Source organism: Eulemur rufifrons, chromosome 20, assembly GCF_041146395.1.
Source record: "Eulemur rufifrons isolate Redbay chromosome 20, OSU_ERuf_1, whole genome shotgun sequence".
Lineage (NCBI taxonomy): Eukaryota > Metazoa > Chordata > Mammalia > Primates > Lemuridae > Eulemur > Eulemur rufifrons.
The window spans coordinates 4,786,110-4,801,162 of NC_091002.1; the positions used below are offsets into that span (position 1 = coordinate 4,786,110).

At 59.0% G+C, this 15,053-nt stretch overlaps 1 protein-coding gene across 2 annotated transcripts in view; it reads left to right on the forward strand.

The window, feature by feature from the left end:
• Positions 1 to 4,573: 4,573 nt before the first annotated feature.
• The window catches only part of SH3TC1 (SH3 domain and tetratricopeptide repeats 1), a 51,052-nt gene continuing 40,572 nt past the window's right edge, over positions 4,574 to 15,053 (forward strand). For both annotated transcript variants that reach the window (XM_069496291.1, XM_069496293.1), the window contains exon 1: positions 4,574 to 4,705. The gene's annotated coding sequence lies outside the window, so the exon portion shown is untranslated. The remainder of the gene's footprint in view (positions 4,706 to 15,053) is intronic.

The window sequence follows — 15,053 nt, forward strand, 5'->3', positions numbered from 1 at the left end:
TGCCACTGCAACGCACATCTGCAGGTCAACTGTCAGTACCGCTGTATGCTTAAGAACTGGGGACCTCCCGGCTGGAGAGAGCCAGGAGAATCCCAGCTCACCTCTTTGGAGGGCGGCGGTAGGAACGTGCCCTGGGGGCTCCGGAGCCCATCCCAGATGAGCTCGCTGTTGGCCTTCGGTTTCCCGCTAGAGGGCAGTGGTGGGCCGAGGCCATCCCTCCGGCTGGGCGGGGGAACTTGAGCCGCTGCAGGGGGTGGTCTGTCAGACCAGGAGGGACTTGCTCAAAGCCCTCAGGGAGAGAGGAACTGCAGACTTGTCCTGGGGAGTCGAGGTCCCCGCCAGGAGCCCCGAGCGCAGCGCGAGGTGCGAAGCCCTTGGGCTGGTCCTGGGGCTCTGGCCCCCTGCAGAGGGGGTGCCTCTTTTGTCTATAAACTTGCTCAAAAACACCTTCTTTTATAAACTTGCACCAACAAATAGCACACTAATCACATTTTTTTTCTGATTGCAGAAATCATCATCCTCTGATTATAAAAGTAACATACACAAGAAATACAGAAAGAGGACCATGAACATTTAGTCACCCAACCTCACCACTCTGATGACCACAGTGAGCGTTTTCATATTATTTTGTCCAGTTTTTTTCCCTCTAAGGAACTTTTTTTTTTTTTTTTTTTGAGACAGAGTCTCACTCTGTTGCCTAGGCTAGAGTGAGTGCCGTGGCATCAGCCTAGCTCACAGCAACCTCAAACTCCTGAGCTCAAGCGATCCTCCTGTCTCAGCCTCCCGAGTAGCTGGGACTACAGGCATGCGCCACCATGCCCGGCTAATTTTTTCTATATATATTTTTAGCTGTCCATATAATTTCTTTCTATTTTTAGTAGAGGTGGGGTCTCGCTCATTGCTCAGGCTGGTCTCGAACTCCTGAGCTCAAACGATCCGCCCACCTCGGCCTCCTAGAGTGCTAGGATTACAGGCGTGAGCCACCGCGCCCGGCCTAAGGAACATTTTTAAAAGCAAAAATTGAGCCAGCCGTTGTGGCACCCACCCCTAGTCCCAGCTACTGGGGAGGCTGAGGTGGGAGGATCGCTTGAGCCCAGGGGTTCAAGTCTGCAGTGAGCTGTGATTGCACCAGCTTGCATGACTGAGCGAGACCGTGTCTCTAGCGAAAAAAGCAAAAATGGGGTGAAGAATCCATGCTGTTTTGAAATCCTCCCTCCCCAGCACCTCGGAAAATTCGTCTAGAGCATCTCCCATGCAGTCCCAGACCGTCTGCCAGAACATGGGCAGTAGTTCTGCAGCGGCTTCTGATGCCTGTCTGGGCAGGGCAGACTCCTGGCCTGGGCCGTGCTGACTTTGGGGAGGACGGGTCCCAGCTGCCTTCCCGGGTGTGGACCCCAGGGTGTGCTGAGGGCAAGCACCTGCGGCCCCATCAGAAAGATGGAGTTAGGCCCTGTGTGGCCTTGGCGTCGGCCCCCAGCTGGCCTCAGCCTTCTGTGTGTGCAGCTGGGTCCCGACTCCGTACCCCCGCCACAGCTCCCGCCTCTCCTCGGCCCCTGTCAGTGTGGCGCTCTGGCCCCAGGGAGCATCACTCGCCCCACAGAGAAACGACCAGGCACAGTCCACTGGAGGTGCAGCGTCTGCCTCTGCTGCTCTGGGTCTTGCATCTCAGCATCTCAGGGTGGCCTTCACTCTGGGGTCATGCCTGTCCCTCAGGCCGCCTCTGGCCTTTCACTGCATCACTCGCCCCATGAGCACCCCCAGAGGTGGGAGACCTGCCACACCGGGCCCACTCAAGCCTTGATCCACCTCTGGGCTAACGGGTGGGCGGCCTGGCCAGCACTTTCAGGATCAAGGCCAGCCAAAGGAAGGTGCACTTGGCTGTACATTTTTGGCAAGATTTCTAGAATGGTCTTTAAAAGAATATGATAATAAATTTAGGACTGAGGTGATTTGTGTGTTTTTCAATGATTTCTGGCTCCATGGTGTCAGTTTCCAAGGCACGAAGAGTCAAATACACCTGGCACACATCAACACAGCCCCTCTTCCGTGTGAATTCTGAATGCACCAAAATTAGATTAAAAGCAGGGGGCTGGGAGGCTGCTGTGTGGACGCTCCCATTGTTGGGGTGTTTTCAAATAGTGAGAAGTGGGAGGCGCCTCTCACCCCAGCTCATGACACCTCCCAGCCCCCCAGCCCAGCTGTGTCCTCACAGGTTGTCTGGTGGAGAAGGAACAGGCTTCCTCCCGTCTGGCAGGTGGAGGGCGCCCACCCTGCGCCCTGCTGGAGGGTCTCTCAGGGATCTCCCAGCCCAGCCCTTTCCAGAGGCGGACGGGGAGGCCGAGGCTGGGATCTGGAATGCAGGGCTGCTTGGCCGGTGGGAGGACAGCTTGGCCCGTGGGAGGACCGCCTGGCTCGAGGAGGGCAGAGGATGAATCTCTAGCACAAAACAGCTGCCGGTCCCTGCGACTTCGGTGGAGGGAAGTCATGAGGCGGGAGCCCACCTGGCACAAACCCCGGCTTGGGACTTTCAGGGTGAGATTCTGTCCAAGTTGCTGGGCTGCTCGGCCCTGGTCTATGCACCTGGAAATGGGGACAGCTCCACAGACCTGCAGGTTAGATGGCACCGGAGCCAATGGCATTCGGGGAAACAGCCAGGAGGTGCCCAGCCACCTGCAGGCTCTGGACCAGGGGGAGGGCCCATTGCAGAGGGTGGCCCAGGACTAACTACCTCTAAGCCCCAGGGCCCAGCCTACCTTGGTCTAGTGACCAGAGCATCCCATGGCTACCAGGTGGGGTTCTGCAGGTGCCTGGGGGCCTGTAGCAATTCCAGGGACGGAGCCACAGGGGTCATTTACAACTCAACCCCTGCAGAGTGTCAACCAGTGGAGACTCCAGCATGGCCGTGGATATTGGAGATCTCACCCCACAACGTGGCAGTGGACCTCAGCTCCCACTGGGTAGGCAGGGTGGGAACGCTGCCCGTGGGCCTAGGCTTCCTGGATTTTCAAGAATAGCTAGATGTCTGGTTTTACTGTGACATCTCCACCCTCTTAATTGTTGAGAACTAATTCACAAGTCTTTAACCATGACACCAGTGGGCTGAGGGTTACTGACGGTGGTGATGTTCATGGGAGTGGAGCTCTGAAGGCTGAGGCTTGTCTGGAACTCCTGGTCCTGGTACAGCACCGGATACACGGACACATGCCCAGCGACCATTGTGGAGAGGAAGCACAGGCCTCTGGACTGCAGGGGCAGCGTTGGGGTCCCTGTGACTATCGTTATCCAACGCCAACAAGCAGGGCACTGTAGAAGCAAATTCAGTGCTCTCCTAGTTGCAAGCAAAGAAAAACATCAAGCATTTCACACCCCATTCATTCATTCATTCATTCACGCAGGTAAGGAGAACTGAGTGGGCAGCTCAGGCCCACAGCCCGCCCAGGACAGCGAGGATCACCTTGTATGGCTGAGTCGCAATCGCCAGAACACCGGACAAAAATGCACACCTGGGTGCATGTGCGTGCACCTCCCCCGCCGCCAGGCTGGAGGACGCGTGTTCCTTCTCTACCTGACATCCCCATGGCACCGGCCAGGCGGGGGCCGGGAGGTGTCTGTGAGCCAGGGTGAGACGCCACCTCTCCCTTCTCCGCTATTCGAGAACACCCCGACAGGAGCGTCCACGCAGCAGCCTCCCAGCCCAGCCGCCTGGTTTAATCTAATTTTGGTGCATTCGGAGCTCTCATGAGAAGATGCAGACATGTGGGGCAGTGTTTTAAGCCCTGAACATTTACTAACTAGTTTATTCCTCATAAACACCAGATGAGGCAGGCTAGCTACCTGCTGTGCTTCCATTTCAGAGGCTAGAAAAGGGAGGCACAGAGAGGTTAGGACACCTGCCTGTGCCACACAGCCAGGCACAGGGTGGCGGCCCTGCCCCTGGCAGTTCAGATTTCTGGGCCCTGCCCTGGGAGATACTGACACAGGGGCCCAAAGTCAAGAATCTGTAACTTTAGACTTTAGGGCGTCCCAGGTGACTCTGTCTTGAGCAAGTTTGGGGCCTAGTGTCTCTGGACACCACCAGAGAAACACTGTCCACCCTTGCCGACCTCCTGCGGGCCTTACTCTGGCCCAGCGCTACCCAGCAGGTGCGCAATGCACGTTTGCGGGCTCTCCACCAGCTGCCATGAAGGCCCAGCTGCAGGAACCAGGCACGGGCGGGAGTGGCCGTCCTCATCCCAGTGGAGCAGGGCCAGCTCCTGTCCCCAGGGCCTAGCTCCTCTCCTCTCTGAGGCCGGGGGGCCAGGGGGGTAGGGCCTGCCTCCCCCACCCCACACTCCCAAATCCCCTGAGAGCCCCAGTTCCAGGCTCCCCCTGCCTCCTCCCCGCCCTGCCCAGGAATGCCGGCCCTGGAGAGCTGACTCTGCCCTCCCAGTAAGAGGAAGGTCAGCAGGAGACCCAGCCCCTTCCCGGTGGCGGGCGGGACGCCGCAGGCAGCACAGCCAATGATCTGGGCTGACAGCTCAGGCCACCTGATTGGAGCCTGGAGGGCCAGGCCCGCTAAAAATGTGCACCTTCCTGCCCGGACAGGGCACGGCACCTGGGGACTGTCTGCATGGGCCGTGACAGCTGCAGAGGCACCGCAGCAGGTGAGGAGCCTCGACTGCCTCCTCCCTCCCTCTTCCTTGGCAGTGTCTGACCTCCTGGCAGGGTAAGTCTTAGACCATTCAGCCGGGTCTGTCCCCCAAGGCTACAGCCCCCGAGCCCCGTGCTCAGGGTCACCTGTCCAGACAGGTGAGGCCAGGGAAGGGTGCGGTTGGGGCAGGGTGCACCCGAAACCAGCCTGGCCAGCAACAGCAAGGCAGAGCTGCTGTGGGAGGGGCTTCAGGTCTCCAAGGAGGGGCCAGCCCGGTGTCCCCACGTCTGAGAAACAGGCTGGGAGCCCAGTGGGTGGAGCGGGGTGCTGTCAGGGTGTCAGGTGTCAGGTGGGGCTGACGCACCCCCACAGCCCTGCAGGTGCCTCACAGGAAGGTGAGGGCCTGAGCCGCGTCGGCCAGAGGTTCCGGTCCAGCTCCCACTGCTGGCCGAGTGCCCTCGGGCAATCGTTCCACCCACCCGAGCCTCAGTTTCCCAGTTTGTAAGATGAGAGCGTTCTTGGTGGCTGTCCTGTGCAGTGTCCACGTGCGGTCAGCAGCCACAGCTGATGGAAAGTCTAGTGCCTGCGACCCTGGGGAGGTGTAGGGGCGCTGGGCTGGGGGCCAGAGCTGTGGCCCCTCCCGTGCGCGCCTCTAGTGCTGCCCCTGCCCCCCAGGACCCCACACTGCGGCCTGGGGATTCCAGCTGCTCCTCCCCCACCCATCACAGCCTTTACCCGCGTCTCCAAAGCCTCATCCACCCCCCACTTGGGGACAAAGTCCCCGCCAGCCCCTGGGGGTGACCCCTCCTTCCCGCAGGGGCAGGCCTCAGGGTGGTTTTGAAGGCGGCCCAAACCCTGTCAGGGCCCACACTTCGTCTATACTGCACCCGGATTTGAAGGGGTCAGAGGCCGTCAGGCCAGGAGGGGGGGACCTGTCCCACGGCCAGGAGTCGAAGGCCGCCCCGCGGGGGACCGTGTGTGCACTTTGCACAGGCTGCCCTGGGGGAGCGGAGGCCACTCTGTGGGACCAGGCCAGCCTCAGTTTCTCAATGTGCCACGAGCCAGCCCCCCAGCCTCCCTTCCCCATGGGGGCTGTGCGAACTGACTGGGGCCACCGCGCACTGTGGTGGCAGCGATGTGGCCCCAGCCCTGTGGAGGGGCCTGTCCTCACTCATCCTCATTACAGAGGAGGCGCCAGGGCACAAGGTGGTGCACTTTGGCCGAGGTCCCTGGGAGGTGGTGGCCAGAGCACGGACGCCGTTCCAAAGGCCTGCCACAGCCTCCCTGGTGTGCGGGACAGTAACCAGAGTCAGCTCTGCCCAGACGTCGCTGTTACTAACGTTCCACGGAGGAGGAGAACACTGTTCCTCCAGGTGAGGGTCAAGAGGCTCCTAGGCTGGCCAAAAGGCAGGTGGCCCTGGGACGTCACCCAGGCTCTAGACCTGGCTTGGATCCACAGCGTGAGGATCCACTCTGTTGTTTTGAGGCCTTAATAGTTCATTCTCCAAACACATCAAGCTTGCTCCACCTTGCTGGGACTTATTTTAATAGCCTTGATTTTTTGGGGAACAGTTTTAGATTTACAAAACGATTAGGAAGACAGTACAGAGAGTTCTTGTAAAACCTCACCCGGTTTCCCCATGATGCGCATATTACATTAGTGTGGGGCATTTGTCGCGGTTTGGACGTGTTATTGCTACCCAAGCCTACACTTCATCCAGATTTCCTTCCTTCTCACCGACACCCTTTTCTGTCCCGGGATCCCACCCACGACACCACGTCTCCCCGGGCTTCTCTGGGTCGTGACAGTTTCCCAGACTTCCGGTGGTTTTCGCCACCTTGACGGCTTTGGGGAGGACTGGTCAGGGATGTCGTAGACTGTCCCCCAACTGGGATGTGTCTCCCGGCCAGGCGGGGGGTCCTGTGGGTGTCTGGGAGGAAGAGCGCAGAGGCCAGTGCCGTCCTCATCGCGTCCTGCCAAGGGCGCACACTGCCACCAGGACCTGTCACTGCAGGGGCCGGCCGTGGCCACCTGGCTGCGGTGGTGTCTGCGGGTTTCTCCGCCGAGAACATGCTCTGGTTTTCAGTTTACTCCAATTGCATACTATTCTCTTTGGAAGGGAGTCACTGCGCTCAGCCCACACTTAGCGTAGAAGTCGTGTCCCCCGCCAGAGTGGAGCAGCTGCGTGAGTTGTTTGGAGTCCTTCCCCGTTCACTCAGCTATTCTGCTGCTCGCTGATATGGGGACAGACTCTCGGACGTTATTTTACACTTCGGATTATAATCTAATACAACCTTATTTTTTGCTCAAATTATTTCAGCTCTTTCAGTTGATTCCTGTGTCCCTGTGACGTGCCCCCACCAATGTGAAATTTCACTCATTCATTGTGCGCATCCTTGCTTCCCTGGCACAGGAAGCCAAGCTCTTCTTAGATGTGTCCCGGCCGAGTCCTAGGAGCAGCCATTGATCGCGGGTCCTGGACTTTTCCATCGGGGATGGTATTACGGGTCATGATCTACCTGGGCACCAGGTCTGCTTGTTGCTACATGGGCGTCTTGTCTTTTAGGTCCTCTCGGTCGACTGGGCCTGGAGACATATGTGTGTGTGCTAACCCACACATATATGCACATCCGTAGGTATTCCTAGGTGTCACATCTGTAGGTATTCCTACGTGTCACATCTGTATCTCCATGGAGTTAAATGTGCATTCATACCGATGTCTCCAACCCGTCCCTACGTGGCATTCCGGCCACTGCCCTGGTTGTCTGTGACCTCCCATGGAGCTGTGAGGCCCCGGCTCTCACGGCAGCCGTCCACTCCTTAAGGGCTTAGTCCAGTCTGCGTGTCAGAAGCATCAGAGTGGCTGAACGGAGCCCCGTGGGAAGCGGCTTCATCGGCCCGGCCACGGCACATTCGTGCGGGTCCTTCACCCCCAGCCTTGCAGACGCCACTCATTTCCAAAGCCACAAAGGCAGGTACCTTTCCCCTCCTCTCAGTGAGATTGTTTTTTACATTTGTAACACAATTAATTGTTTTGTCACATTCTACATCCATGTAGGAGGATCCTCCTGTCCTCTTACATTTATTTTTTTGAGGCAGGGTCTTGCTCTGCTGCCCAGGCTGGAGTGCAGAGGCATCATCACAGCTCACTGCAGGCTCAAGCTCCTGGGCCCAAGCGATCCTCCTGCTTCAGCCTCCCAAGTAGCCAGGCTCCTGCCACCACACCCAGCTAATTTTTTCTGGTTTTGGGTACAGATGGGGTCTTGCTCTTGCTGAGGCTGGTCTCAAACTCCAGACCTCAAGCCATCCTCCCGCCTTGGCCTCCCAGAGTGCTAGGGTTACAGGCGAGAGTCACCGTGACTGGCACCTAAATTTTTTAAAAATTTGCGTACATTAAGGCTCACTGTTTGTGCTGTTAAGTTGAAGTCGTTTGAGAAATGCCTGGTGTCATGTGTCCCGCACTCGTCACACAGCATGAGAAAGTCCCTCTGTGCCTCCCCTGCTCTCAGGGCATTTACCCCCCTGCGGTTTCTTCTCCCGAAGCGATCAGGTCAGCACGAGTTCTAACCCCTTTTATAACACAACGCAGCAAGACATGCGTATCGCTCCGCCTCTTGCTTTGTTCTGCTTAATGTGTCTCAGGGATCTGTCCTTCCTGGCACACAGAGAAAGTCCTCATTCTGGGTCACAGCCGTTTGCTCTTTGGTGTGTGGATGGGACGTGATTTGCCAGACACCTAGGGTGTTTGCCAGGCGCTGCTGTTACAAACGGGCAATGTGGAACCTGCCACTGCAGAGGGGGGGTGCTCCGCAGTGTGAACTCCCAGCGGGAGGGGGGGTCAAAGGTTAAGCGCTATTGTGGTTTTATGGGTATTGGTCACCTGCCCTCAGATTGGCCCTGTTGGCACCGTGCCCTCGGCAGCCTGCTGAGGGTGTGCTGACAGGTGCTGGGTGTTGCCGGTCCCCGAGGTGACTAAGGGTTCCTTGGGGTCATTTTGCGTGTCTTGAGAAGGGAGAGATTGAGCAAAAATATATTTTCGGGCAATAGACAGGAACCGTCACTCCAGTCCCTCGCATTTCCTCCGGCGTCTGAACGGAGGCGGCTTCCCAGGTGTGGTTTCGTTCACTGCAGCTGCTGGCGGAGGGGCCGGGGTCTCTGAAATAAAACCAGCAACAAATTTCATTTGTTGAAAATTAAAAGTAAAGGGACCAAGAAAAACACCAGATAGATCCCGGCTGAAGTATATCCATAAACAATTCATGGCCGGGCCTCCCAAAACCGCGGAGGCTGCGATGAAGGAGGGCGGGAGATGGCCGCAGCCAAGAGGAGCCCATAGGCCGCCTCGGGTGGGTGCCTGGCCCTTCCCGCGGCACCGCAGCACCTGTCTTCCGTGCTGGCACCATGACAGCCTGCGACGTGGTGTCCCGGGGGGATCTCAGGACGGAGGAGGGACGCTGGGGAGCTGAGGAAGTCGAGTAGCAGATCCCTGGCTGGTCATCTGCTGTGACCACGTGCCCTGGCGAATGGTGACTTTGGGGAAGCCAGTGGAGGTCCGTGGGAATGCCCCGGACTGTCATCCCGACTTCTCTGTCTATCCGGAATTGTTTTAAACTAAAAAGCATAGTTTTAAAAAGACATAAATGGGAAGAGCCACTTGAGAAAGTGCAAGGACACAAGATTGCGCGGGGTGCTGCGCCCGAGGCCACCTCGCCCAGCTCCCGTGCCCTGTGAGCGACTCTGATGACTGTGGTGCCGCCACAGCCTGTTTTAAACCCCAGCACAGTCCCACGGGGCGAGGACTGCTGTCCCATTGCACAGACAGGGTGACTGCCGCGAGAGTGGCAAGACACCTTCCCCAAGCGCCGCACCAGCACAAGGCCAATCTGGAATTGGGGTGGGATGTCTGCAGGGTGCCCACTGCGTGCCAGGCACCAGGGTTGGGGACTGAGCCCTGTCCTCGCAGAGGGGCGCTGAGCCCCGGGGCCAGACCAGGGTTGGGGGCTGAGCCCTGTCCTCGCAGAGGGGCACTGAGCCCCAGGGCCAGGCTGGAAGGCACTTTGCCGCAGTGCCACACAGGAAGGACCAGGCACCCTGGTGAGGCGGGGGTGCGGAGGGGCAAAGGAAGACGCTATTTCCTCCCCTCCTCCCCCAGCTCCCTCCCAGAAGCAGGTGCAGTCTAGGAGGGCTCCCAGAGGAGGTGATGGCCAAGTAGGGTTTGGATGGATGCATAAGAACTTGTCAGGCAGCCCAGGGTGGGGGCAGCCTGAGTAGCCCTTCTTGCTTGGAAGGGCCGAGTGCGGGATGTGCAGACAGCTCCTGTCCCCCGGCTGCCCGACTGGAGAGGGGGGTGGCCATGAGGGCAGCGCAGAGGCCCAGGCCGGCTGAGGAGCCTCCGAGGCACACCCGGGCCTATCCTGTCCGCCATGTTCCTGCCCGGCCCCGAGAGGAACATGTGTTTCTATCGAAGGAAACTCCCCCTCCTCCTTCAGGTTCACGATTAGAATCTAAAACCCGAGACGGGCTGGGGTGGAGGGTCCGCTTTGGCGGGAGCCCAGTGAGCCTCCCACAGAACCCGCCAGATGGTCTGGGTGCCGTCCCGGAGCTCCGCTCACCCAGGCCTGGGCCTGAGGCTTTGTCCTCTTTTGGCCACCGTGGGCCACAGGTGGGGCCTGGAGAGGGATGCTACCCTGTCCCGTGGCTTGGCCCCTCCTGGGAGCCACATTCCTCCCTCTTCTCAGCAAGAGAGGGCCGCAGGCTGGAGGTACAGACCTTCCTCGCTGTGGCTCCTGCCCACCTCTGCCCTCCTCCCACTCCCCGTCTGCCCCACTTGCTGTGCCTTTGCCCATCCTTCAAGGCCCTGCTCAGATGTCACCACCACCAGGAAGCCTTCCCTGACTCCCAACTTGAGTTAATGTCCTCATCTGTGCCCCCACCATCCTACCCCACCCCTGTTCTACATGCTCAGTTGGGTTTATCTGATGTTTTTCTCATGACTAGGCTTGGGTTACGGCTTCAGAGGAGGAAGACCACAAAGGTCAAACGCCATTCTCATCAAGCCTATCAAGCAAGGGCGCACACTGTCGCCAGGGCTCATCACTGCTGCTGCTGGCCGCGGCCGCCTGGCTGCAGTGGTGTCGGCCAGGATTGTCCACTGTGGAGTTCCTCCTTCCCTTCTCTGTACTGTCCTCTTTGGAAACCACGCTAAGGGGGGGAGGGGGCATGACCTTTGGTGAGGGCAGAACTCCTTCATAAATATTTGGAATTACTCTGCATGGGGGGTTGCCTCTTCTCCCCATCACTTAGTTATACAATCATTTATTTGTATCAGTGTAGACTCATGGGCATTTATTTTATATTTTGGGTTATAAATTAATACCACTTTACCTGTATTTTGTTGCTCAGATTCTTCCAGCTTTGGCCACTGGGAGCTCCTGTGTCCCCTTGACATATTCCCTTGTTCGGGGATCTGTTGGTCCGTCCATCTGTCTGCCTATCGATAGATCAATCGCACTTCCTGACTTCCTGGCTCTACGGGACGCTCCAGGCCCACGGTGTATGTTTGCTCCCGGGGAGTGCATTTCCTGAATGTTTCACGTGCCGAGGCTGGCTCCGAGCCCCTACTCCAGGCAGCCTCCTGGCCGCTTGCAGGGCTGTGTCATGCCCTGGCCGCTATGCCCGTGGGGCTGCCACTGAGCTGTCTTGTCCCGTCTATGTCCTGGGCTGCCGTACCTCGAGGCTGGGCACTCTGCAGGGCAGGGTGTCTGTCTCACCCACGTTCCAGGTGCTCAGCCCTGGGCCAGGCCAGAGTAGGGCTGCAGGTTTGGGGCTGGGCAATGCCACCTGCCAACTGTCCCCTTGTGCCCTTGTTGAATGACAATGACAATAATGTTCTTTGTAGGGCCCCCTTCTCCACGGTGGGCACTGGGCCTGGGCAGGGCCAAGGTGGGTGGTGAAGCAGCTCGCCCAGGCGCTTGGACCCAGGCGGTCGGCTCCAGAATCTGCTCTCCATGAATCACCATGTGGCACCTTAGCGTGTGCTGTACGAGTCAGTGTGCGAGTCCCCGGTCAGGGGTCTGAGGTGCCTGGACCACCGCACTCCCCTTTGTGGATGGGGGTCTATGCCAGAGTAAAGGGGTGTGGGATATGCCTGTCTTCCAGCAGCTGAGGGTAGACCTCGGGGCCCACACCTGGCCAGGCACCAAAGTGGTGTGCGCTTGGCCACGCCCCCCTGAAATGTCACCTGGGAATCACCCCAGCTGGGCACCGGGCGTGTGAAGCCTGCAGGTGTGGCACTGGCCTGCCCAAGGGCTGCTGCTCAGAGCCTGCAGCAGGGACCCGTCACGAGGCTGCCACCCTGCCCTGTCTCTCTGGCATCCTGGGGAGGTGTGGTGAGTGCGGTGGCCAGCCCTGCTCACATTGTGAGTCCCCAGGTGAGGCAGGGACAGGTCAGCATGCCCCGCCTGGCTCTAAGCCTGGGTAACGCCTCCCACCCAGCTGCCACCTGGGGAGGGAGGAGGGACATGTGTGACTGCAAGAGGGGTCAGCATCCCGCACAGCTTTGCTGACAGACGTGCTGTTTAATCGGGGTCTGGCTGCTTCTGCATGTCTGGGAGAGCCAATCCTGTTCAGCACGCATGGGGCCATAGGCTTCCACCTGGCTCGGGTGGCCCAGTCCCCTGTCGCAGGCACTTGATTTGTTAGTCATTCAGCAAACACTTGCAGAGTGCCAGTGCTGTGCTGGGTATGGGGGCCGCAGCTGAGGGGACCTGCCTGTTAAGCAAGTGCAGTGACGGACAAAAGTCCCAGTTACAGCACCGTGTGCTCAGGGCTCCAGGGTGCCGGGGAAGGGCCACCTGGCCATGGTTAGGGAAGCCTCCCCGGGAGGTAATGTGTCCCAGCCTGGAGGAGAAGGTGAGGCCTGGAAGAGTGATACGTAAAGTCGGGGGGTGCACGTGGGCGAGCCCAGAGTGACAGTGCCCCACCTGAGGGTGGGGGATGGAGGGGCGAGGCTGGCAAGGGTGGCTTGGATGTAACCAGGTGGGGAAGGGAAGGGCCGCGTGCCGAGTGCCCTGCAGGGCGGTTGACTAACAGCCAGGGAGAGGTGGGGAGGGGTGGGCAGGCCACCGGGGCCGCAGCTGCCCCATCTGGCTGTGTGATGTCTGTTCCAGCTGTCAGCCACTCGAGAGGGACCCTGCAGCACTGGCTCAGGCCCTCAGCCTGAACCGGAGCCCTGGAGATGCCAGCGTGGGCTCTGGAAGTCCCTGCCTGCATGAACTCACCCCGCGGAGGCGGACCCTAGAGAGGGCGAGACCGTGAGATGGCAGGAGGCCTGGGGGCAGGACAAGGTGCTCAGAGGAGGGCATGGGCAGTGGATGGTGACGGTGAGAGGGGAGTAAGGTGAGGCTGGGAAGGGGCTGCTGGGCTTGGCGACATGCAAGGTGCTGGTGACTTTGGCCAGGGTAGTTTTGGGGAGTGTGGGGAGGGGAGGGCGCGCGGACAGTGCCTAAGGCTTTGCCAAGGGCCGAGAGACAGGAGGCAGTGGGTGAGTGAGGTGGGCAGGACCCGTGCAGCCACAGGTGCCCACGATGGCCATTGCCAGCTCCTTAGTGAGGTCTGGCATAGCTGAGGTGCAGCGGGAGGCTGAAGCAGCCTGGACCTCAGAGCCTCAGGTTCCAGGCTGGGAGGACTTCGCACCCCAAGGAGGTGTAGGGGTGGGGGGATGTGAGCTTGGGCTGGGTTAATGTTTGCCTGAGCCAAGGTCAAGATCAGCCCCCTGGAATTCCAGCCAAGGCTCCATTCACTGATTCAGGAATGTTGGGGCTGGGGGCATGAGGGCCTGTGGTGTCTGGGGTCCTGGGTCTCACCGAAAGCTGAGTTTGACTTCCCCAGGCTCTCGGGAAGAGCAGCGACCACGCAGCCCCTGCCCTGCACCCTAGCCTGGGACATTCTACCCTCCTCCGCACACCCCTCCTGGTCACCCTGCAACCCCCCAGCTGGACGGTCCTCCGTACCTCACTGTTTCAAAGGAGGGGCTGCTTGGGGCTGGCGGGAATTGCAGGGCTGCCCTGGGGTGTGCCAGGCCCCTGGGTGGCTCTCGTGTGGGCAGTGAATGTGACCTTCCTGGCCAACTTCCTCTGAAGGGCCACAGTAGCATTATTTGGGGCACCCCTCTTCTGAAACTTCGCCCGTGCAAACAGCTCACCTCCCTCACCGCCCCGGGTGAGGAGCACTGTAATGAGGTGTCCCAGGGTCGTGGGCTGGGCTGGCCCAGGGGAGGAGGAGGGACCTGCCGGACTGCACAGTCAGCGATTCCCAGGCTAGAGGGCGGCGCCCACCCCGCAGAGAAGGACGTTCCAGGCAGGCGGCAGCGGCAGCGGGGCGTCTTGGGTCCCAGCAGAGGCCCGGGAACTGCTGACTGTTTCCTGCAGGCCTCTGACCTGGTGGCCCGGCCACCCTTCCGGCCTCGTAGCCATCAGTCATCTTGCAAGCCTATTTGGTCCTTGTTTTGCAAAGAGCAGTTCCTGAAATCCAGGGGCCAAGAGCTCTGCTCATCTTTGATCAAGGGCCGGTTTCAGCAGTGAAGTCCAGAAATAACAAACATTCCGAGCATTTGCTGAGTGGGGCACCATCCTAGCCCTCCAGGGTCAGCTCATGAGGCTGCAATTCCAGCGCAGCCAGGGCCAGGCTCCAGGCTAGCGGCTTATCATACAGCCCAGACGCGTTTGTTCCCAAACTTGGGTGCGCAAAGGAATCCACCCAGAAAGGAACCTCAGGGCAGATTTCTGCTGGCCTTCCCCCTAGATCCTGGGTCTAGGTGGGGCTCGGGAATGCGTGCCCCAGAGGGTGTGGGATGCTGTCTTTGTCTTTCTGGGAAAGGCGATTCAGCCCAGACACTTTGCATTTTACAGATGAGGAATCAGAGGTCAGAAAAGATGACTGGGCGGTGTCACAGCTGGGCTTGGGCCAGGACACATTCTCCAGGGGTGGGGCTGATCTCTTAGAGTCCCCTTTAAAATGAAAGGGTCATGTAAACACCAGGAACTCTTCTTCCTGTGACCTTGGATGAAGGACTTTCTCCCCCGGCACCAGTCTTTGCATTTGCAAGCTGAACATGTAAAATTACAATCTTTTTACCCAACTACGAGTCTTTATTTGGGGCCGTCTCTCACCGTCTAAGTTCAGGCTCTTGAACGATACTCGATAATTTAATCATCCGTGCAGGTGTGTTCGCAGTTGCAGTCCTAACTGGGGGAGCAGGAAGCTGGGCCTGAGCACAGGATGATCTCAGCTCTCTGGTCTGCAAACCACACCTGTGGGCCAAATCCAGCCCCGTGTTTTGTAAATAAAGTTTTATTGGCACGCAGCCACACCCATTCGCTTGCTAGTGTCTGTCTGCTCTCCTGCCATAATGGGAGGGTTGTG